The sequence below is a fragment of the Anser cygnoides genome, chromosome 4, assembly GCF_040182565.1.
Source record: "Anser cygnoides isolate HZ-2024a breed goose chromosome 4, Taihu_goose_T2T_genome, whole genome shotgun sequence".
In the NCBI taxonomy this organism is placed as follows: Eukaryota; Metazoa; Chordata; class Aves; order Anseriformes; family Anatidae; genus Anser; species Anser cygnoides.
The window spans coordinates 23,334,649-23,359,599 of NC_089876.1; the positions used below are offsets into that span (position 1 = coordinate 23,334,649).

A 24,951-nucleotide genomic window follows, 5' to 3' on the forward strand; every position below is an offset into this window, starting at 1 on the left:
TATATATCTCATTTTACTCATTTGACATTACTTTGGTTTGTTGTGTGAAATTAAAGAGGGCTTCTAGCCATAACAAACAGGAAAAAAAGTAATGTCATCATTAATAACTCTTTAGTCGGAATACTAGGAATCCCTGAAGGAAATAATTGGTGAACCAGTCAGTAATAAATATGTTTCACCAGCCCATTTCTCAAGCTTAGAAGGACCACTGAACTGTTAAGGGCCTTGGCCTGGAGGAAAATAGAGGTGAACGTGCAGCTGAAAGACTAACAGTATTCAGGACACAAGTCTGTCTCTCCATGCCAAGTTAGATGGAAGCTGTTGCAATGCTGTGGTACTAAGCTAGGGTCATTTTCCAAGACTTCAGATCTCAGCTATGTTTTGCAATAGGTGAGCTCCAGGTTGTATGCATCCTATGTACTTTTGGATGAAGAAACAATACATCAATTTAAAAGATGTTATGCCATCTCTCTGTAATTAGTTACTTGCCTCAGGCTCCTGAAGAAACGTCTTCTAACTTTAACTTCATTGCACTCTCTTGCAGGGAGAGCATTTCAAACACACGAAAGAGGTCAGTATAAAGACTGAAAGATTTGTGAGGATCCACACAGGAAGATTTTAATACAGTAATGACTGTTATCAACAGAATGTTACTCCTCCTAACAAACCACAAAGAAAGACTACAAAGCCCTTTCCACCTCTAAACAGACAGTGAGGACAAGAAGTGTTATTATCATGTCATCCACCTGTATGGCTAGCCCCAGTAAGAGAACCCACGGGACAGAGTCCAGGAGAGAGCTTGAAGGTACAATTTACCCATAACTAGTCATAGCAGGCAAAGTAAAAAGTGTGAAAAATGAATGATTTGACATGAAATATTTTGACACTGCTGAAATTAAACAAAAAGGTAAAAATTCATTTTGACACACTCCTGTCAAAAATAGTGTTAGAATTAATGCAGTCCCACAGGATAGTTCAGTTTTCTTTAGAAAAATACAGTTTTGTCAAAATTGTTCAGTGTGTTACTTTTCATCCAGATTTACAGCTGTGGCAGCAATTCCCTCTTGTTATTAATATCATTCTTCCAGAGTATCCATCAGTCTCAAGAAGCTTCACTAAGAAGACTAAGTATTATCCTCATTGCCCTTGTTTCACAGATGGGAAAAGAGATGCATAGGTGGGGACAAAGGATAACTGACACCAGGGCACTTCATCAGTGGAAACAGGTATGGAAACATAACTTACATGGTATAGCTGGAGGACTAGGTCATGAAGGACTGCCACAGCTGTCCCATGATCAAGCCACCTACACCAGTGAGGCTCTTGATTACTCTGCAACCATTTCCACATCACTGTGTCTTCAACACTCACTGACCATTTAGAATTCTGACTACAAATCTTGTTACACAAGCCAGCTACTCCCTCACTACTTAGATGAGGATACGCATATAAATTATTAATGGATTTTGCTTTAAAAAATAAACAACCTGTTTTCACCATGAGAAAAAGGAAGAAGACGTACTTACTAACCACAGCAAAGGCCATCTACAGCTGTATATCATTGTTCTTGGTCCTGTAAATGAAACACATCAGAGGAAATGTTGTCAGGATCCACAAAACACAGTACCTCCTTCTAGCCATTCTCCCATCCACCCAGCCCTACAACACTCCCAAGGTCAAAGTTCTCAGTGGCACTCAAGCTCATGCAGGTGCTGGTGGTCAGATGCCAGGACCATGCTAAGGAATTCTAACAAATTAACTGTGTGGATAACTCTACAGTAGACCACAGAAATGGCTTGGCACTATTTGCTAGTGCAGAGTATAAGAATTACAAGTTCAGTATCCAAAACCATGCTCCATAAGAAAAGCTCTCCAAAACCTGCACTTCTCTAAACCTTAGTTTTTTTGCGGACATGTCTCAGCTTTCCATGGTGAAAATCCCATAACAGTGGTAGTATGTCCATATGTCTCTGCTTTTATTGTCTTTCTATTTAGACTGAGCCATTAGATACATTTACACAGTGCATTGAGTTTTACAACTCCAAACTTAGCTAGGTCCATCAGAGTTACTTTTAATACTGTTAGCTATTGCTTTGACAATACTGTGTCTTAATTGACTATATTAAATTGTTCCATTTTTCTATATAAAAATTATTTTGTGAGCTTTCCCCGAAGATCCAAGATACCTTTAGCCATTTCACAAATGTTATGTGTACTAAGCAAACTAGATCAAGACACTGCTTTCACCAAGTCCAAGTTTGTTTTCCTCACGATGCTTTTATTTGTTTGGCCTGTAAATAAATGTTCTAGTCCAGTGCTCCTTAGAAGAAAACTGCCTTAAATTTAAATCATATCAGAGGTTGAAAAAAAAGAGAATAAAGATTATCAAATTACAGTATCAGGGTAGCTGAGAGGTCTGTTAAAATCAAGATGTTTCAAACTGTTCTAGACCATACAATTTTACACTATCACTTCTCACTGAGAAAAGGCTGATATGCCATTACTGGAGCCAGTGGGGAATATCAGACACTGCAAAGTAAAAAATGTGAAATAGCAAATAGTGAGCCTTCAAACAGCACAGAAGAAATGCGTGCAGAACTGTCAAATGAAACCCCAGGGAATACTGTATTGAATTATGAAGTCTTTCTTAGCATACTACTTATAAGGCAACACAAAATTCCATGGAAAAGTTGGACAAGCTAAAACCTTCTGTGGGGCAAGAGAGTAAGAAAGATTGGATATATTTGACTACTCTTTCCATCTTCTTGAAAAAACTACTTTTCTGATATTCTTATCTAAAAATTCCTTTCATTTTATGCAGTTGTAAATGAAAACTGTTACATTAATCACCTCCAGTGAGTACTCTGAATCACCATTCTTTTGGATGGTGACATTATTGTTGGTCTCATTCGTGTCTAGCTATGTTTTGGTTGCTAAGGAATACAATGCATTAATTAGAAATTACACTGCCAATTACAGTGGAAAAGATCTAGTCTTTACTAACATAACTTATAAAAGAACTTTGAGAAAAAACAGAAAACAATTAAAAATTAAGAACAATCCACTGTTTCTCAAATTCCTTAAAGTTTGCTTTATGACATTGACTGTTTTGTTTTTGAAAAACTGCAGAACAGAATCATAGAATCATGGAATCATTAAGGTTGGTAAAGATCTCCAAGATCATCTGGTCCAACCATTCCCAACCACCACTATCACCCACTAAATCATGTCCCTAAGCACCACGTACAACCTTTCCTTAAACACACCCAGGTACGGTGATTCCACCACCTCCCTGAGCAACTCATCCCAATGCCTAATTACTCTTGCTGAGAAGAAACGTCTCCTAATTTTCAACCTGTACATCCCGGGCACAACTTGAGGCCATTCTCTCTTGTCCTGTTGCTAAGCCACTGCATTGAGAATGTGCATCAGTTCAAAAAGAGATTGTGGCTTCCTATTACATTGTTTACTTCATCAGTAGAAATTATAAAATCATCAGGTAACTACAAAATGTGTAGAAGACAGCAGGATTGTCAGAGTTTTTTGTTCTTAATAAAGTAAGATTAAGTAAAACATTTAGTATCAAATGTAATAATAACCATTCTTAGCAAAAATTCAGTTCAGCAAGTGAGTAGAGGAGGAAAAATATCCTTTTACATTTTCATGGTTTTGGCTCTATATTTAGAAACGAAGAAAAAAAAAAAGCTGGTTTTGGCAGGCTGCAATAGGAAGTCAGTATTCCTGTTTCAAGATGGACACACCAGTGGTAAGAGTCTTTGCTAACTGTTAGAGCTCTCTACAGCCAGTCAACTTCATAAACTCATCATAACAAAAAAAGGTTAATATACTGTTAATACTGTTAATTTGTCTGCCATGCTCAGAATGATTTTGCAGATATCTAAGCTTATTATTTATTTAAGTTTCATGATATGAAAGTCCCAGTGACTAGGCATAAGCAGTATAATTACGTTTTCCACTATGCACCTCATTGTGATTTACAGCAAGGACAAATTCACAACACCATTCTGACTAGTTAAGTCTTTCTAGAAAGGCCTGATGCCACACAGAGCAAAGGAAATGGTGGCAGCTCAGTCGGCTTCTCAGTCCAGCTCCTTTTTTTTTTTTTTTTTTTTTTTTTTGCAGTGTCTGCTGTGAGCAGTCCAGAACCTACACAAAAGCTGACCTTTGCGCAAGGGCTACATCCATCATGTCTAAGTATCTAAAAAGGGTAGCTGCTGGAAGCACAGTTTCAGCAGAAGGCTGGCTCTTAAGCACATGCTGTCTGAAATCCCTACTCATGAATGTCATGAATGCTTAGCATGCAGTCATAGCAGAGATCAGAAGTTGTTTCCTCATGACACTTGGAGAAAGGGTAAGAACCTAAGTCTCTTTCTCTCCAGAACTGTGCTGATTGCTTGGCATCAGTGTCATGTTTCCCACCTCTGAAACATCAAATTATTTGTTGCAAAAAGCTCAGTCCAACCAGAACAGATCAACTTTTCCTTGTTAGGTTACTCTCCCAGAAGAGAGAATATGAGGTTTACTTCAGTCAGAGAAGGCACTGAATATTCATCATCCACACCTTATGGCAATTATCAGGCTAAAAGCAAAAAGGGAGCTCTAATCAGTTATTTGAAAGAAAGAATAGAAGACTCAATGTGCAACCCTAAGTGGTGTGTCTGAGAACTAAAACAAGATCTGGGAGTCAAGAGGATATTCAGCCTGTCCCATTGGCTACCCACAACTACTCATAGTTAACACTCCTAGTCTAAGTCTGGTAGGTCCCATTCTGAGAAGCCTGAGGGTCTGCCTACATGGGTGGATGTGAAGAGACAGGAGAGAGCTTTGGCTGCACCCTGAGCTCCTCAGACATTACTATACTCAGTAAAGCTTGCAGTAGGCCAGCGTTGTGCTGTGTCGCATTGCCAAGACTGAAAAATAAATCCCAAATAAATCACTGAATGATTTCGGCAATGCCGGACTCAAAGGCAGTGTGTTCTTTCTCCACCTCTTACCACTGCATGTAAGCTCAGGCATAATTAGACTATCTAGTGGTAGGCAGCACTATCCCATATTCCATTAGTGGATGTTACCTTTCCACTTAATTAAAGAAATGGAGGGATTTATTGCAGAGTCAGGCTTAATAATCAGTCACTGTAAATGTATCTTGGCCAAAATCCCATTGCTTAGCAGCAGTAATAACCTTGCATTCTGCATCGCTTCTAGGTTAATTGACACAACAAATCTAATAACTTTAATCAGGCCAAAAAATACTTTGTTGACAGCAGTAACTAAAGAGTTACCATGGTTGCTGTTTCATGAGTAACTAAACAGCTTTTTTTTTTTTCAGCCTGTCTTCTTAAGCAAGCAAGGTTTATATTTCATCCATATAATACAGGGAAGTGGCAATATTCACTTGTTTGTCTGTTGGTCCCCTCATAATCTCTTTCAAATTTTTTAGAAATCTTAATCAAACTGGAAAAACAGTAACAGGCTGAACAGGTATCAGAATTTTGCAGTGGAAGAGAGCAAATCTGCAGGGATAAGCACAGCATGAAATCACTTTCAGCTACACTGCATAAAGCCTGTGCAGAGGGAGGCATTCTGAGCGTCCCAAGCACAAGGAGAGCTTTGACTGCCTGCAAGGGACTGCTAGGAATCTGGCTGCAAGACATGCATCTGTAACAAACTACTCCTTGTTTGTTCCACTGGAAATAAAGCTGTGAGTAGACATGAAGACAGAAGGCACATCCCCTGACTGCTATCTCTGTCTTGGTGAGGCACAGGCATTGAACTTTATGCCATCAGCACATCACCCACAATGCCTGAGCTGAGGAGGGCTGATGGGGAGATGGCTATGTGGCTCACGGATTTCTGGGAGATTTCTCTTGTCGCTGGATCAGGCTGTTTGGTAGATTTTCTCAGCCTGGCCATAGCACTGGGCTGATGTAACATTTAGTGAAAGTAAAAGAGTATTGAAAGATGTCAGAGAGAAAGATGGGGAAAGAGAAGGCAAACAGATAACATCTTCTAATGTCCACTTCTTACAGCAAGTGTAAAGAGAACCGAGTCTTTGGATCTATAAACTACATCAGCAGTTTAGAAAATGCAAAATTCTAAAATATAGCTATTTTACCAGGATAAAAGACAATTTGTTTATTATTTTTATTTATTTTTTTCCAATTTTAACAAAGTGCGTGTTCTTTCAAGCCACCCCATTTTCAGGGGTGTGATGTATATGTGATTTTCCTTTCATGTCACCTGTTAGGACTTTTAATAACAGAAATTTAAACATATGAGCCTTGCACTGAGCTTATTTTGGTATGATTTGATATTTTCCAGTCACAAACCATCTCCAAGGAGAAATTCAGCTGCTTACTGTAAAGAACATTAAGAACATAATTGCAGTTAGCATAAAAGAAATTTTCTTAACATGAGAAGTCAAGTCGCTTAATTGCAGTAGAAAACTTCAGGACAGAAGACATAGAAAAGAAATTAAAAGAAAGATAAGTATTTTCTTCTGGGCAGAGCTGATCATTTCTAACATTGCCTCTGTAGTTGGAAAATGGGCATGCTTGATTACAGTAGTGTTACAGAAAACTATTGTTGCTACTACCTTCCCATGAAATACTTAAAACTGCTCACATGGGACTGTGAAACATCCCCATCCATAACTGGGAAATAACTGCAGTTCCGGTGATAACCACAGATGTTCTAACCAGCAACTCCACAACATTAACAACAAAAAGTGATGTTGCAAAGACCATTTATGGTCAAGTGTAAGATTATCTTTATTTAAGAAAAACCACAAAAGATGAAAGTTTACTCTCACATCTACATTCTATAGCTTGAGGATATCTGATCAGTCTTTTCAGCAAGTCAACTACTTCTATCATGTTGTCCACTAGACCAAAACGTCCTCCACATTCTTAAGGGAACTTTTTGTCTGATATGATCCCACTTGTACAAGTGTTACTCTGAAATCTGTAGGGCTTTGGCCATAATTTCACCAAAAAAAAAAAAAAGTTGTCAAAGCAGGGTTTAACCATTCCCTTATTCCCTTCCTCCTCTCATTTGAACTTTTTCTCCCAGTTTAATCCATTTCTCCACACATGCTTTATCATTGATTCCTGTACAAATTTTTTAATAAACTTGCTCAGGGTCACTTCCAACTCTCTCTGCATCTTAATAATATCCTGGACATCTCCCTCTTTGGCTGCTGTTCAAAAATAAAATGTCACAAATGGTTTTAGCTCTATTAGGTACAGGCTGTGTAGTCAATAGCAGGAAGCTCTGCAGAATTTGGTCTAGAAAGACAGCAGCTCTCTGAATAATCCCCTCTTCGAGAATTAGTTATTTTATTATTATTATTATTTTAAACTCCAGGAAGAATCTCTAAATCAATAAATTATTCTCAGCAACAATGAAATACACTGAGGTGTCTTTTAAAGACACATATATATATTTTTTTCCATTTCCTATGTGCTAAGTGGTAGCTGAGCTCACTGGAATTGATACCAGACATTTCAGTTTAGCTGGGGTAACAGCCTGCTCTCACTGAAAGAGAAGGTTCTGCTCCTCTCCTTTCACACTCCTCACATGCCCTTACTTCTAGATTTGTTTCAGGAAAATGGTAGAAAATTGACAAACTACTCCGACAGTTAAATACTAAGTGAACAGCTTAGCTGGTTTATCATGCAATCAGAGAATTCAGTATAAGGGAGGCTGGAGAACCTGCACATGGGAGCTGGAGGGGAGGAGTAGGCAGTGGGGAAGGAAGACTGGAATCTCTCTTGAGCTGTTGGCTCAGCCAATGTCTTCAGAAGTTCTGTTGTTCAACTTCCTACAAAACAGCAAAAGTTTTTTTTTCACTTGGACCATATTGAATGAGTCACAGTGGGACTGCTCTTTTTCCTAAAATTCCATATAAATCTGTCCTAGCTTTCATACCATTCAATTTATGAATGTAGTAGAGAAGACTGTAAAATGGCATAAATTCACAATCTGATCAATTTGCAGGTCCCCTATATTATAAACAGAATACTCGCAAAAGCCACAAAAACTTCATGAAGATGCAATATTTTTCCTTCCATTTCCCTTTAAATTTTTCCAAAAAAATATATTTGCAAAATTTATATTTGCAGTGATCAAGGCAGTGTATATTGCGTAGTATACCTGCATTTTCACAAATGTATATCAAATGGAGTGAGCCCTAAACCAGCAGAATCTTTTGATCCTTCAAATAACAGAAGAAAATCCAAATTCGCCAGTGACACTATCACTGTTCTCTGATATCTCCTGGGACTGATTTTCAGAAGGGTAAACATTTATCTGCAATTTATTTCTGCTTGTAAACAATGGTCTGTCAGAAAGCCTGCTCAGTAAAAAGTGCACAAGCAGCACAGAATCATGAATTAAACAACACATTTTAATTTCTAAAGTCAGAGGGAAGCATGTTATATTGTACTCTTTCTCAGATTTAAAACTCTATTTCACTTTCCTGTAAGCTGGTCATTAAGTATATCATCGTTATATATATGAGAGAGAAAAGAACAGAGTGATAGAGCCATGACTAAAAAGCAGAATAATGTGCAACAGAGAAAAGACTTGGAAATTTTTATGTGCTGAATCACATCCACTGAATAGAGTAAAATATGAATATTTGGCTATAGAAAACCACTATAGCTAAATGTTCATATTTAACTGTATTCAATTGGTTTCTTTTACTAACACCTGCAAAGGCCTTTGTTGATCTTACAAGCAAGGTGCACCTTAGTAGTTTCCATAGGCTGCTTAGATGCAAGAAGAGAACACATTTGTTTTTAAGACAAAAGCTGACTAAAAAGATGGAAAGGCCACTTAAAATTTCAGCAGTGTTGCTTATTCCGTGTCCAAATTATATTTTAGTTGAATTTCAACAAAGATGCAACTTGTTGCCATGACAACAGCTGAGGCAAGAGGTATCGACAAAAGAGAATTTGCACTCCACATAAAGGATGAGCTGTGTGTTAGAACAGACAAAACAGTAGTAAATGGCCTCTGTCTTCCAAGCTTTGTGAATACAAACACCTCAGAACCAGCCTAGAAAGGATATTTCTTCTGTTCACAAAAGAGAACAATGTCTACGACAAGTCTTTGACATTGCAGATCTCGTGTTCTTGAACAGGTCACCCCTTACGCTGGCTCTATAAACACCATCTGTGTACAGTGAAGAAACATTTCCAGAAATAAATGAGTCATGTACCAGATCTCTTACTTGTCAGTAATGTGGAAGACAGATTTGTAGCAAATGGTAAATAAAACAATAATAAGCTAGTATTCTAGAATCCATCCCAAGACTTATAATTTCTTACATAAAATGGATAAAACACATTAGAATTTTGTTTTCTTGTTTTCTTCAGCTTTCTAACATGCCCTGCTTGCTTCTTACCTTACTACTAACCACAGTCAAATTGAGGACTGTCAGCATACACCATTCTTGGATTTCACTCAAAGTCTCATGATTTGAACATACATCAGAAGACTTGTAAAGTTACTTATTAAAAATGATTTGCCACATCTTTCAAACAGAACAGAGGAAGAAGAAGCAGGCCTAGGAATACCTGTCAAACCATGCCAAAATAGAGCTTTGTCGAGTTTGCACAGGTCAAGATTTGCACGGGTCAAGATCAAGTGAACATGAGTGAATTGCATCAGTGCATTTAGTTCTTACAGCTCATGGTATCTGCTATGACAAAATCTAAGCTGACACAGAAACATTGTTGGCAAAGCCCTGCACAAGTACATACTACAAGACAGACACTGTCCCAAAGACATTACGAAGGAATGAACAAGACAGATTAAAGATGACACAACAAAGAGAACTCAAGGAGACGTTTGCCTGACAGAACCCACCATTCAGCCATTACTGCAGAGGTGCAGTAATGAGCCCTGTGTCCTGGCTGAATCTCAGATTATTCATTCTTTTACACCCTGAGCTGGGATCTCTGGAAATCTGAGCTTCGTGTATTTGGCTTGTTCTGTTTGTTTCCTTCATTCATTTTCTTTACATGAAACTATATTTTTTGGACAACTATTTCCATGAATTTCTTACATACAAGGAATTACATATATCATGAGTAAAATGCTGTTTTCCGTGGGACAGAATGTAATGGCTATTTAAGAGTATGCAGATAAACCATGTTGCATTCTACAATTGTACAAGATGCTTTCCAAATGTAAAAGGAATACCAGCTTCTTTCTCTAAACAGCACGTATCCTCAAAAAGACAGCTGGAGAGAAGAGTACAAATTGATCAAATACATATTTCTGACTTTCTCAGATGTGTTATAAAACTCCTGAATAAGGAGTGGCCTTGTGAACCAACTCAAAAAACACTTTTGAATCAGGAAGACAGAAGAATGCTTGGAGACGACTCTTTCAGGACCAAAGAACGAATTGATGAGAAAGACATCTTTTGCAAGTCATGTAAAATAGCAGTATGAAAAAAAGACACAGGTATCAAATCAGAGGTGAAAGGTTGTGCAAGAATGTTGACAAGAAAGACTAAAAAACGATGGCATTTTCTGCAGCATGAGAAAGGGGAAGAGAAGGCACGGGGGAAAAAAATGGTTTGAATTGGGTGGTCAGGGGAGATGATCCATGAATACTTCTGAGTAAATGCCTACCCGGGTGAACACAATTTGCAAAAACAGTACTTTTCATGAAAGATTCAGCCCAACTTTCATCCCCAGAACAATGCCTCACTTCTCAGGATAAAGGTTATTTTAGGATGAATAAATGTGGGGAAAAAACTGCAATTTTATTTGTTATGTTAGTGGAATTCACCTGGAATCAGAAAGTTTTGCCTTTGGGATCTGAAGGAGAATAAAGTGAAGTCAGAGAAAGAAATGAATTCAAGGAGAAATAAGCACAGACAATAATCATGATGGCAAGAACCAAGTGGTTAGCAGAAGCAAGTTAAACAAATTCAGACATGATCTGGACAGCACAAAAGTGAAGACTGACATCTGGAATATGAACGATGGACTCAAGAGAAAGAGAAAAGCCTCTTATGCTGCCTATTCTGCAATACGGTATGTGAAAGAGTTTTAGAAGAAAACAGAGAAATACATTTTATAAAGGTAAGATTTTATAAATCATTTTATATAGGTTTATAAAGTGTGAGATAACAGTATTACCGGATGAACCACGAGCAGAACTAAATAAGTGACCCAAGAGTGAAAATGTGTTCTTCCACAGGATACCAAAAGAGACGAGGCAATCACAAACTACTTTTAAAGACCAGACTTCAGTATAAAAGATTGCCCTCATCAAATTCAAAAGTTTCTCTTCACATAGAAAGTACTATGTTCAGAAAGCACAATGTCAGAGCGCGAAGCAATATTCTGCAACTTTACAATATAATCTCTTTCACTCTGTGCTTAATTACATCTTTCATTGGCTTGTATGATGTTGAGCTTTCAGACCCTGCTTTTATATTTTTTCTTTAGCTTTGATCTAGAAATGTTATTTTCTGTGCTTCGATTTTATTTTTGTCATTTTTATTACCAGTGCATCAAAATGCAGTTTTCACTGTTCTGACCAAGCACTTACAAGGAAGCCCATTAGTGAAATGTTGAATTTGTATTTATTCTTCCTGTGGAAGACAGACCTCTAAAACATCGCTCTTATCTCTCAGTTTTATCCTTTGGCAACAACAGCCCTTCTAATTTTGAAAGTTCAACAGCCAAAAATGAGAAAAATGGGGGAAAAAAACCTAAGTTTTCAAAGTATAACACAATTTTATTGATGTGGAAGATTTAAAGTGTCTTGTATTTTCTCGCTTAAATGATTGTGTAACACTTACAATTTTTATTTGTTCCTCTCCTAATGTTCTCTGTCCTGTTATCTCCATTTATATCAATGAAAAGTTTAACTTAAGAAGACTTCTGCAAGACTGTGAAATATATTGCACCATTAGAAGCTGTTATACAGACCACATGTGAATTTATGTTTTGTGATATGCATAAACTTTGTGGAAATAATAATAATTCTCTTCCTCCTTTCTGGATTCAGACATGCCTCATCTTGATGGGGAGTGCTCTAATCAATGAACCTGAGGCTAATCTAAGGGGGAATGTCAAAGCATTTTATTTAAAAATGGAAAAGAATTGAAATGGATGAGTCTTGATTGCCAGCCCCTGTTCTAAGAATTGTTTGTATTTTAATTAACAGACAGCTAGTATTAACAGCAAAAATTACATAAATTGTGGAAATAGTTTTGCAAGGCCTGAAGCTTAAGCTTCTATTTTATCCTGTGGATATTCTCAGCACTCTGCTTTACTCTCTCTCCTTGGCATGATGAATGCTTTAGTATTTGATGATAAATGTCATCCTGAAGATGAAATATACGGGTCTGAAGGAAATGGATTTATCTTCTCAAGCTCTCTCTGAACTGCTCGATAAGAAATAAGGTGCCCTCCCTCCTCTAGATAAGTTTTGTGGGAGCCTGATCTACTGGGTCCTATGCAGAAAATGTTGTATTTGGATCCCAAGGTAAGATAGGTGTGAAGCAGTTATTTAATCCTGTCAAAATGGAGATGTTTCCTGATACATCCAGAAAAAAAGAAAAAAAAAAAAAAACAAAACAAAACACCTCTGTTACATAGGACCTCTACATATTGAAATATGCAGACTAGCTAGCAACTGGCTGGTAATCATGATCCTGAAGGTCACAATTTCTGTATAGAGACACTAGAATCATCACTCAGAACCACTTACACCACACTAGTATCATATTCTGTTTTTACAAACAGCTGAAAAGTGTATATATTGCAATGAAAATATATATTTACATATACCCACCCACATACACCATATATATATGAAAACTATGACTTACAAATCTGCATTTTCTCATTTGTTTCTTAATTCAGCATATGTAGAGTAGACAAAAACAACCCTGAGTCAGTTGACTCAAGTACAGAGTTGTTACTCTTTGTCTAGCCAAAAGGAAACCGTTTTGGCTCACCTCATAGAAATGCTGCCTAGGAGTCAAAGGCGTCCTAGTTCAGTTCCTGATTAATAATCAGCCTGTGCACACACACTAGAGTTAAATCTCCAGATGGGAAGGATGTAAGCTTTCCTAATTAGTTAAGTCTGCTCTTGTATCAGTCCATCACTTGGCAGATGTTCAATGCTCTGCTCTAAGCTATTCTGTGGTTTCTCAGCTTCTGCAGAATTTACTGATTCTGCAGCTGGCTATTTCCCAGACACTCATCATTATCTTTACTTGGTGGATCCAGCAACATTTTCAGTGTCTCTCCTTTTAGGCAGTCATCACATAGATTAATTATATTGATCAGTAACCTCAGACCTGGAGAATTTAAGCTGATGAATCTGTCTTTAACTCTAAATCAGAAAAGTATCTTGTAATTCATGTAAAAATATCAATTACATAAACCTCATTATTGCATATATCAAAGTAATTTAATCCTGTGCTATTATTACCAATCAATTCACCTTCAGATCAAGCATCTTATCGCTATTCTTTTACTTCACATAGACAAAAAAAAATGCAGTTTTATTTTGTAAAAAATGAAACAATCGTTTCTTTCTTTAGTTCAACAGAAGCATTTTGTACTGTTTGGTAGTAGTCCTCCTAAGGAAAAACTGGATTTATGTCTGATCTATACAGCTACCTGTAATTATGTCTAGATTTTTCCAGTTGCTTTTTAATATGTGGCAAACATTTACTCAATCAACAAGTGAGATTATTTGTCATCACAGCAGTTAAATCTTTGAATTGTGGAGTGAGAAACAAACTGACAGTATTTATGCTATACTGTCTTTATACATTTTAAGAAGGTTCAAAGTACATATACGAATAATAGGTAAAACAATAAAGATAAAACCATTTTGTTTTACTCTTTAGACCTCCCCACTGATAGAAAAAAAAAATCTTAAAATGTGAACTTCTACCATCACATATAGAGCAACAGTAATCTCATCAGACTCTATTCTGTGGAATACGGATTCACAGAATCACAGTTTCATCCCACATCTCACATACTTTCAGCTATGGGGACTCCACCACTTTCTTGGGTAGCCTGTTCCAGTGCTCGTCATTCACAGTATCATTCTCTTGTTCACATGATAATAGATATCTTTGCTATTAGAAAAAAGGAGTGCCTGATAGCATTAAATCTTGAGTTGTAATTAAAATATGAATGGATGCAGCAATATCACTTATAGCCTCATATCACTATTTACCAGATATTATAGCACATAATAGTACACTAGATGTTACAGCTTCCCCTGTATGAAGTAAAAAGTGAGACATGTTATGTGCCACTCTTAGCGAGCCTTAGAAAATACTTACTTTTGTTGCTCTAAGTGCACTAATAAATACTACCACACTCTGGTTCTGGATCTTCTGCTAAAATATTCTCAGGTATTGGATTCTAAAGGAAACCTGATTGTACAAATCCCCATCCACTTAAAATGGCATTTTTTGCTTCTGTTATGCCTCCCCAGTGTTTTATAAAAGCAGAAATGAATGCTGATTATGAAGAATTTCCACAGATAAATTCAATTCTCAATAAACAACCATAATTTCTACAGAATTAATCTACTCAGGTATTCTACAGAACCGTATCTATGCATATATTTCACTGTTATTTCCTTACTTCAGATACTTTCTTTTTGGTCTTGTCTTCTCTTCAGTTGCAATGAGGCTCATAGCTACAACACAGGGTAAAGCACCACTGGTGACAGATGGTTGATTAAAATCATGGGCACAGATTAAACAAGAAATAAGTTGGAGGGCTGAAAGAGGTAATTTAAATGGCAGCTTGCTCAAGAAAGCAGAAGAGAGGTCATTTTTGCCCTTAAGAAATGTATTAAGCTACGCTACAGTAATCAAGATTACCAACTGCTCAATGGTTAGTGACATAAAATCCACTCTATGTGTATTTTGCATCAAAATCAGTCCTCAAATTTGATTCCAGAAATGCACAGTTCTTTCTTCAAAACTTAGAGGAGCAGCAGCACAGTCAGCTCTTCCAAAAAGACCATACAAGTCCTAGAGTGCTTGTTGCAGCTGTGGTGATACATTTTAAGTACAGGAAACATTACCAAATTTTGCAATCCTAATCATTTAAAAGGCACTGTTTTCTATTTTATACTGAGCAAAATAACAACTTAATGAACATCTTCGGAAGCAGCTTTAAATGGCTATATTTCTTGTGGCCACATGTTGAGAACATACCAACAAGTTTCTTTAAATGTAACTTTATTTTGCCTTCTAGAAATATAAAGCATTCAAAGTCTCCAAAAACTAAACAGAAACTAAAATATAGTATATTGTGCTTACTAACAAAAATTAGAAAAAAATACCAAGAACTTGGGCCAGTCTAAGTAAGTTGCTGTTAATGGATATTCTGTCTCATTTATTTTATGATTACATTAATTTTTTAATTTTTTTTTTTTTCACAGATTCAAAGATTCACAGACTGGTTGAGGCTTGCAGGGCCCTCTGGAGACACCCCTGCTCCAGCAAGGACACCCCCAGCAGGGTGCCCAGTACCACGTCCAGGCGGTTTTTGAAGACCTCCAAGGAGGAGACCTCACAGCCTCTCTGGGCAGCCCGTGCCAGGGCTCTGTCACCCCCACAGTACACAAGTGTTTGCTGGTGTTCAGAGGGAACTTCCTGAGTTCCATTGCCTCTGGGCCTGTCACTGTGCACCACTGAAAGGAGCCTGGCTTTGACTTCTTTACTTTCTCACTTCAGGTATTTATATACATGTAAACTAGATCCCCCAATCTTTCTTTTCTCTAGGCTACCAGGAGAGATGCTCCAGTCCCTTCTTCATCTCCATGGCCCTTCTCTGGACGGTCTCTCCAGCATGTTCATGTCTCTCTCATACAGGGGGGTCCACAACTGCACACAATACTGCAGGTTTGGCCCCACCTGTGCTGTCCAGCCACTTGGCCCACATGTGCTGGTGCTCTGGGTTCTTCTTCCACAGGAGTAGGGCTTTACACTTCCCTTAAATAAATTCACTTAAATAAAATATATAAATAAAATATATTTCCTTTCAATTTTAAATATTTCTTTTTGTTCGGTTATAAATAAAGAACTTCTTCACCATTCCTATAGTAGGTGGCAAAGGAATTTGTGAAACTCTAGTTGTAATTGCAAAGATAAAAATATATATGGATTTTACCATTCATTTAACTTGGATTCCACCATAAACATTTTTTCCTGAACTTATGTGATCTGTTTATACCTTTTTTTTTTTGGCTTATCACTTCACAAGTTTTGCAGTTCAAGAAGAATACCAACAGCTCATTTTCACTTGAACAAGATGCAAAGTGAGATAACTGGTGAGTAGAGCTTCTGGAATATGAACTTTACTTTTTCTATTTTACTTAATACATATAAAGTCTCACATATTAATAAAATAATCTCACATTAAATATAAGAATAAATAATCTCACATAATCTCACATATTAAAAAAAATAAAATCACTGAATAATAAAAAAAATCACTGAAATCTGTGTGATGCTGCCAGATTGACTCAGTTATAGTGAAATGAAATGATAAGTACTTTTGGCTAAAACATATCCCAAGAACCTCAATAAAAATAATTTTCATTCGCATTCAGTCTATCTCAAGAAAACAATCATTCAGTTAGATCCCACCCAATAAATTCTTCTCATCCCAGACAAGTGGTAATTTTTAAGTCTTTACTGTATTTGTTGAAGTCCAACAGACATCCCAGCAGTACTCACATCTACAGGAAAGACCTTTTGCAAGCTGTGAAAAGAAACAATACACTTATTTTCAGGGACCGATTTCCACACTACCAAAATCATTATTTCCACATTTAAGATGAGATACCCTTTATTTCATGGGTCTTTCTAACTTAAATATTTCAGCCTCTGGCTATGTTTGTTGCACTGTGCCTGGGCTCAGGTGGAACAAAATTGACATGACCCAGTTCAAATGTGTTTTTAGTCAGAGTACAGAAATGAAACTGCTCTCCCATGTGCATTTCTATCAATCTTTATCCAAAGTATCGATTGGATAAAAGGTTGCTGAAAGGCATGTGAGAACACACAGAGAGGTTCAGATGTAGGGGAAAAAAAGATTCTACTCTACAATAACATCAACAACACAAGGAGAAATAGAGAAGCTAGGAAGGCTGTGAAAAAAGTACCAAATTCATCCTCGTAAGCACAAAGCTGAGCCAGTATTAATCACCAATTTGTTTTATGAAATTCAGCAAACAATTAAGCAACCCCAACAGCTCACCTACAGTTCATTAGCTTAAAGTGGTTTCCCTAACCATGCTCTCTGCTACACTACCTTAGGAATAGCAATAGGTGCTTCGGTGCAAAATGTTCTCTCTCACACTTTTAACACCAGGAAAAGATCAAGGCAGGGAGGGTAAAGTTCAGATAAGATGGACCTACCTATACTCGTCATTTGTTGCTGAGAGTTTCTGTAAAGCTCTTTCTTATGAGAAAATCAAGATGAAATTTCAGTACTCCTCCAAACAAATTAAGAGTAATAGAAACTGATTAAATCTAAAGTCAAACATGTAAAGCAAGCACCCATTCTCAGATCTAATGCAGGAAGGGATCAAACTAACAGATTTGGGGACAGCAGTCGCACCCACTCAGGTGACATTGTTTATTGGCAGGGTCTGTTGCCATTCTTTCAAACACCTCATTATTAATCCTCAGCAATTTGAAATGAAGTATGGAAAAAAGTAGCCCTGTGCTTCAAAAGCAAAAGTATACTATGTGAAACATCAGATAGATGTTATAATGAGAGGTGCTGCCAGGTGTCACCTAGCAATCTCTGCACAGCACAGGCTAGAGAAACATCGGGGTTTGAATCAGTCCCTAGTATCAACAAATGACTGAGTCACCAGACATGAAAATTTAAAGTTAGAACCTTTCCATAGCAAAGAAATACAGAAACTGCGGAGGGCACTTGAGAAGTAAGCTTAACACCAATTGCCCAGGCTCCTCCTGCTCAGGACCGATGCCAACAAACCACATCGCTCCAAAGCAGCACATGTGGGACTGTAGGTGAAAGTCAGGGGACTGACTTTCCAAGGGCAGTGCTGTAGGCGTGCTTGCTGAACCTTGCAGATGGCAGGAGAAACATCACAGTTTGAAACGTTTCTTTTTGTGTTTGTAGCTCAACCTTCCTCCAATGCCACTTGTTCCCTGGAATAAACAAGATGGAGAGAAGCCTGTGCATCATATCTGCATCTTTCACCCCTCTAGCTCTTTTCTGCATGTTTTAGAGCACTTCCAATAACCCAATGAATTTTAGGGCACTTAAAATGATTGCCTTTTAAGCAAAAGCGATGTTCAATCATCATGGCAGCACAGCTGCTGTCACACACTCTAAAATAGGGATTGAGAGTCTATTTTAAGTGCCCATAGCAGTGACTTGGAGGGAAGTACACACTTGCATCTTTGCAATATGAGTCTAAGGCCTGTTTAAAACATGCATTTTCATATGAGAAAAAAAGAGTTTAAGTAATAGTTTTTACTTGCACAGCTATCCCTGCTCAAGGTGTTACAGAAATACCAAATGCTCACTTCATGAGAAAAGCATCGTGTTTGAGGATGACCAAGAACAGACTGTAAGCTCACATAAGTAACAAACTACATTCTGCGTTACCTTCTACACTTATGTGTACGTATTTGCATTAAAAACAATATAACAAGTAGAAATGAATAAAAATTATTTAGCTTTACCTTATTAAAGACCAATGAAGGGAATTAAAATGATCAGTGAATGACCAGGTTTTTAAACTACATTTTAACACCTTTTGGAACCATTTTCATTGTTGGGAGGTTGTTTGTTTTTTATTGACTCTTACAGTCGCGTTTGAAGACGACACTTCTGGGTTGATCCTAGGTCAGCTGTTCTAAAACAATTGAATATTTCATAGAATGGGCTGAAAGGGACCTTAAAGACCACCCAGTTCCAACCCCCTTCCATGGTCAGGGACACCTCCCACAAGATCAGGTTGCCCAAGGCCCCATCCAACCTGGCCTTCAACACCTCCAGGGCTGGGGCATCCACAGCTTCTCTGGGCAACCTGTGCCAGTGCCTCACCACCCTCTGAGTAAAGAATTTGCTCTGGATATCTAATCTAAATCCACCCTCTTTCAGTTTACAACAATTACCCCTTGCCCTACAAACAAAATAAAAAATCAGTGACTGGACTAGAGAAAGAACTTCAGAAAGGGGCAGATGGAAAGAAAAAATAACTGTGAGAACAGAGAGAAGCAGCTCGTACAGAACCACAAAAGACAATAAAGAAGAGAATGGTACAAAATTAGAAAAGATGGACAAACGTCAGAAAGTCTGACATGTTAACTTAATTTTGATCTGAGTTCAAAATTCCTCTTCAGAAACTCACATTAGCAGAAAGGAAATAGTATTAAAAAACGTGTCATTTTAGGGAAACAGCTTCACATTCTGTCCTTCATTCTTTTAAATCTTTCTTTTCTGAGGCAGGATATAGCACAGACATTATCATATAGGGATTTCAGCACAGAACTGCTCAATTTAAATTATCTAGTGTAATGGCTTTCTTATTTGTTTCAAGTTAAATGTTGGTGTGACTTCTCTTAATTTTTCAGCATCTTTATAGATTGCTCTCTTTCAAGTGATTAATTAATTTGCACCTACTATTTTGCACCACACATTTCATGCTAGCACTTTTTTCCTCCTCTTTTTTTCTGTGGTTAACTTTAATTAATACTTTGTTTAGGATGGTTAAGACTTTTTCTTCACTAATGCAACTCACTTATTTTTTTATGATATCTGCTTTAAAGTTGGTTGTTGTTTTATTGTTGTTGTTGTTTTGTCTTTTGGTGCCAATTTTTGAAAAGTTATGATCATGCTATGTATTCTTTTTATTGAGTTTAAGTTAGCCAGCCGTTTCATTAGTTTTAGCATTTTACTACTTGATTTACTTTTCATTTTTTAACTGATAAAACCCTAAAGTTTATTGCTTTTCTCCCTCTAGCCATAGAATAATTCCTAATCGTAGAATAATTCTTAATTTTGTAAATTGCTGAGTGTTTTCTGGTAGATTAATTATGTTTCATTTCTTTTTACTTACAGAGTATGTGATACCATTAGAACAAACATTTAATTCAAATTAAGTTAATGTAAATTTTTTTTAAGCAATGTCCAAGCTTCCGACTTCCATTACAGTTATTAGTTTGGCAAACCCATTAAAGGCTGCATTCAAATAATATGTGCTCTGTCTTACATTAATTTTTAGTAGTGCCCCAAATGCATGAATTGGTATCCCACAGACAGATCCAATATGTGATTGATTAAGCAGTAAGACAGATGGTTTTAATGCATTTTGCTTTAAATGCTTGGTTTCAAGTTGTTGCAAAGGCATCAGAGTGATCACTTGAGGTGTGGCAGCTTCCAACAAATACACTCAGCATAACTGATGGTCTGCATGACTCAGCTAACTCAGGACTCCTTGTATTTATAAGTTACTAAAACAGCAGTGCAAAGGTTTTTATGAAGTATTCCTTATTGCATTTCCCTTCTGAAGTTTACCAAATTCTTTGTACTGTCCTGTGCCCTCCTTGGCTGAGAATGACAATGACATCCAGCTCAGCCAACTGAAGGCAGGGTCTGATTCTGCCTTTCTGACCTGATCGGGATCATAGTACTCCCCAAGCAATCACTCTGCAGTCATCTGTGAGGAGTAGCATCAGTTCTTACAGACCCAGCAACAGTGATATTGTACTTCAACTACTTCAAAACACAAGGTGAGAAAAATTCTTTGATGCCTTTCCTGCGCTCCCCTGCAGAAGGCTGACTATAAAACATGCAATAAAATCCTCGAAGCAGAAGCCTTGTTTTACAGGCTGTGAAGCAGCTAGCATATTTCTGTCACTATATCAATAATAAATAAGAGTTGTGACATAGCACATGGTCGTAGTTACTACAGGTCATGCAATCTGCTGGGAATAGATTTGGGAAAATTAGGAACTGGCTGACCCTCAAACTGCGTGGTCAGAGCAGAAGTATAGTACAAGAAACCCATTTTCCATCTGATGAGAAATGCTTCAGACATTTCACTTAGCGCTGTCCAAAAGATTTCTGTTACTATACTCCCAACATACCTTATTGGCAAGTCTTTCCCAACAAGATATTAACCAAGGTCTCCCCGACAAAAAAAAAGTCAAGCCATTTTATGTTGTCCAGTGTCTCTACCAAACAGTTGAAATTTGACTGGCTCCTTTTCTATACTGTCCTCATCCTTGACACTGAGCTACACGGCAGCATGCTTAGAAACTGCTGAGCATGCCCAAGTTGGAGACTTGTTTGTTGTCTATGTTATGCAAACACAGCAAGCTTAAAGCACTGATCTGGAACTCTTGGCCAGTTGTATCCTGAGGATTATGACCATCCTCTTTTCATTCACAGTTAGAAAATGGAAGGATAAATGAGACATAGGAGTACTTAATGCTTGGTTCCAGAAGAGAAGAAGATTTGGAAAAGAAAGTTGTTACATGCTGACGTGTACTAATATGTGCAAGGCCAGTGTTATGGTCAAGGTCCAAGCCAGGCGCCTCCACAGACATCTTCCCTTACTTACAGCCATTGCACTTTGGAAACCTCTGCTGCTTACTTTGTGATTCCTCAAGGAAAAGAAAGATGACCAAGATTTGGTCCTTAAAAAGGGAATAAAAATCTGAAATAACATAATAGCCTAATCAGCTGGTATTTGGGGGGGGCATCAGAATCACAGAATATCATAAATAGTCAGCTCCAAGTTGAAAATGAGTATGAAAATGAGTAATGACAATCTTGCCAGATCCTTTACAGGTGTTATTTAATATCACTATTTTAGTGGCGAGTCCTAAGCTAAAGCTTGTGGCATTCTGGCTCGTCAGTGATGGCATTCAACATTAGATACTAACATAATGCAATGGATGTAACATTAAATAAGACCAAGAAAATTGAGACAAAGTTGGAGCTAGAATAGTTAATGCAACTGAAAACACAAACTACAGTACTGAATATTATTGAAGATAATCAGTCAAGAGTTAAAAATTACGTAAGTTATAAATCTACTTTAAGTTAAATCTTCAGGAAACCTTACTTATATATGGCTTGAATCTATTTAAACCAGAACTGAATTTTTAAAATCTCCTTGATAGTCAAGCAAAAGGAGCTCTATGACAGAAATAGGAAAGGATCTTCATTGTGTCAAAAAGTTGCCAGTAGTAGTTTTGGACAGTGCAATTGTTGAATTGTTACCACAGCAGTTTGAAATATTTCACTATGTATTTTCATATTAAAGTAACTACCCATGATTTCCTTTACTCATCTCCCTTGCCCAAAACAAGGAAGCATTTTTATTAGGTAAGGAGAGCAGCCCTGAAATTGTGGCTTAAGTCTTGTCACAGCACTTTTAATTCCAGAAGTGAAAACGCTTGCAAATGGCTAATACGATTGTTAACAGCCACTGATGCAGAAACATGCACTTGCACAGCAGTGTGGTGCAGGAAAGGAAGGCACTCCATACAGCATCGATGTAATGACCAAACTTAAACGAGAGAAAATTTCAGCAAGTGGGGTGCAAAAGTCACTGTCAGAATTCAGCAAGAAGTCTTTAGAATAGATTTTTTTTAAAGCTTTTCATTAAATATTCTTTCTTTGTAAACCTTTTGCTCTCTTTCAAGAGGGTATATGGGGGAGGAGAGCCAAAAAAGAAAAGCTATGTCTAAGGACAAAAATGCATGTGAGTTTTGGGATGGATATAGGGGAAGAGATCCCCTTAGACGCACATAAGGAAAGTTTGGGGAGCAAAGATAATGGCAGATGTGAGAAACAGGTGAGGGGTGCTTTGTAGAGTCTTAAAGCAAGAATAAAATATTACTTATTTAGGAGCCAGTGAAGTCTCAAAAATATAAGATGGAGCTATAGTAGAACCATTAGCATTATCCAACAGAATTTGACAAGGGACCAAAGAAAGAACAGGGAACTGCCATATCAGAAGTGATAGCATAAGCCACACAAGTAGGCTAAAACATTTTCTAGAAGAAAATCATGAACATTGTATACTGTAAAATAAGAATTATTTTAATTATTAGTTGTGCCACACTCATTAATTATAATATTCTGATTCTAATAGTTCTCTACAGAATATTCTATTCTACTTTATTCCAAAAAAATTCTACCTGATATCCTTCTCTGAATTATAATTTATCCTTTGAATTAAACTTGAAGTATTTAAAATAATTTCAGTAGATTAAAAGTCTTAAATTTCTGACCCTTTCTTTCTTCAGATACACTACTTTTCACTTATGGTGCTCTTGTTTCTTTCCAGTCCTGAAAGTCTGTAGGATATCCTTGGACTTCAGTGAATAATTTTTTATTTACTTCAGTAAAGAATTAGCGAATATATAGATTTAGAAAGGATTGAAAGTGATTTTCTTTCTTCCCACTATTCTTAGTCTCTTGAGAAAGAGCACTGTACTATAAAAATAAATGAATAAACAAGCACAAGTAATATTTCCTGATTATTTTCAATATTTGACACTAAAAGATAAAATTGTCTACAGGGAATTTCATAAAAACTATGTGGAGCTTCACACTTGTAAATGTATTTACCTGGCGAGCCCCTGCTCGTTATTTTATTACTGGGAGTAGAAAGTGTTCCTGTTTTATAGCCCTATTGAAGGCTCAGAAATTTAAACAAATTGTATTTTTTCCCTTCTAAGACCATATAATTTATCAAGCCCTGGCCTTGCTCAGTTTATTACATTATTTTTCCATGCATGAAAATCCATTTGCTGCTCTGCTTCTTATTGAAAATGGTAATTTCCTGGGTGGATGCACATCTGTTATCATACTGGAGTCCAGTATGATGAGCCTGAGTGCAGAAGTGGCACACCCACTTCTTTTCAATGACACTAGAGAAAGGGTAATACTCTTTTTTTGTTTGTTTGTTTCTATTTTAATGAAACACCACCAAGAAAATAAAAAATAATATTAAAAAATATCTATTTTTCAACACTGGATGCTACTGAGAGCCATCTCCACTCTTTTCATGTCTTTCAGTCTCTTTTTGAAGTCATATAGTCATCAAAAGTTATACCTACTTCTATATGAGAAAATATTTGATGAAAATGTTGTTTACATATATTATGAGTGCCTTGATTAATACATTCTATTGCTTTGGGTAATAGAATCACAGACTAATTTAGGTCTGAAGAGACCTTTGGAGATCATCCTTTCCAACCTCCTGCTCAAACAGTATTAACTCAATCAGGCTGTCCATGGCTGCCCATGACCTATTGAGTTCTGAGTATCTCCAAGGGCAGGGATTTCACAGCCACGCTGGCCAACCTTTTGCAATATCTGACTAATAAAATCGTTAAACATAATCCATAATGAACTTAAGATAGTCCTAAATATCTAGAGAAAATAAAAATGGCAGTTCTTAAAGGAAGAATAATTTCTCTTAAGTGAAACCACCTAAAGGAAACTAAGTGTACTGTGATAATTGCCTAGACTACCTCAATAACAAAGAAAAGGAAAGAGAATGATCCTGAGTAGATATTTCAGCCTGCCTTCATTTTAGCTGCATTCAAGGACCATATGGTGCAATTCCTTATAGTAATTCCTATTGCATTGCTTACCAGGAAAAAGAAAAAAATTTCCCTTAAATTTCTTTATTCTCTCTGCCACTACAACACACTGTCACAATGCTGTTTCTGATTTATCAATGATACTTTAACATGGAGGTATCCATGAAAAAGTGTATTGCATGTCAAACATGAAAAAATTATAACTCAATGAGTCAGATAGATACATGTTACATAGCAGGATACATAGCAGGATAACACACCAACAGAAGCTCTATCAGATTTTTGCTATTGAAATTCCC

The 24,951-nt window shown here is 37.0% G+C and overlaps 1 long non-coding RNA gene across 1 annotated transcript in view; it reads right to left on the minus strand.

Annotated features, from left to right (window-relative positions):
- LOC106039081 (uncharacterized) overlaps positions 1-24,951 on the minus strand; it is a 169,575-nt gene that overhangs the window by 36,532 nt on the left and 108,092 nt on the right. The window contains exon 4 of the long non-coding RNA XR_010831017.1: positions 1,527-1,573. This is a non-coding gene — a long non-coding RNA (uncharacterized lncRNA). The remainder of the gene's footprint in view (positions 1-1,526; positions 1,574-24,951) is intronic.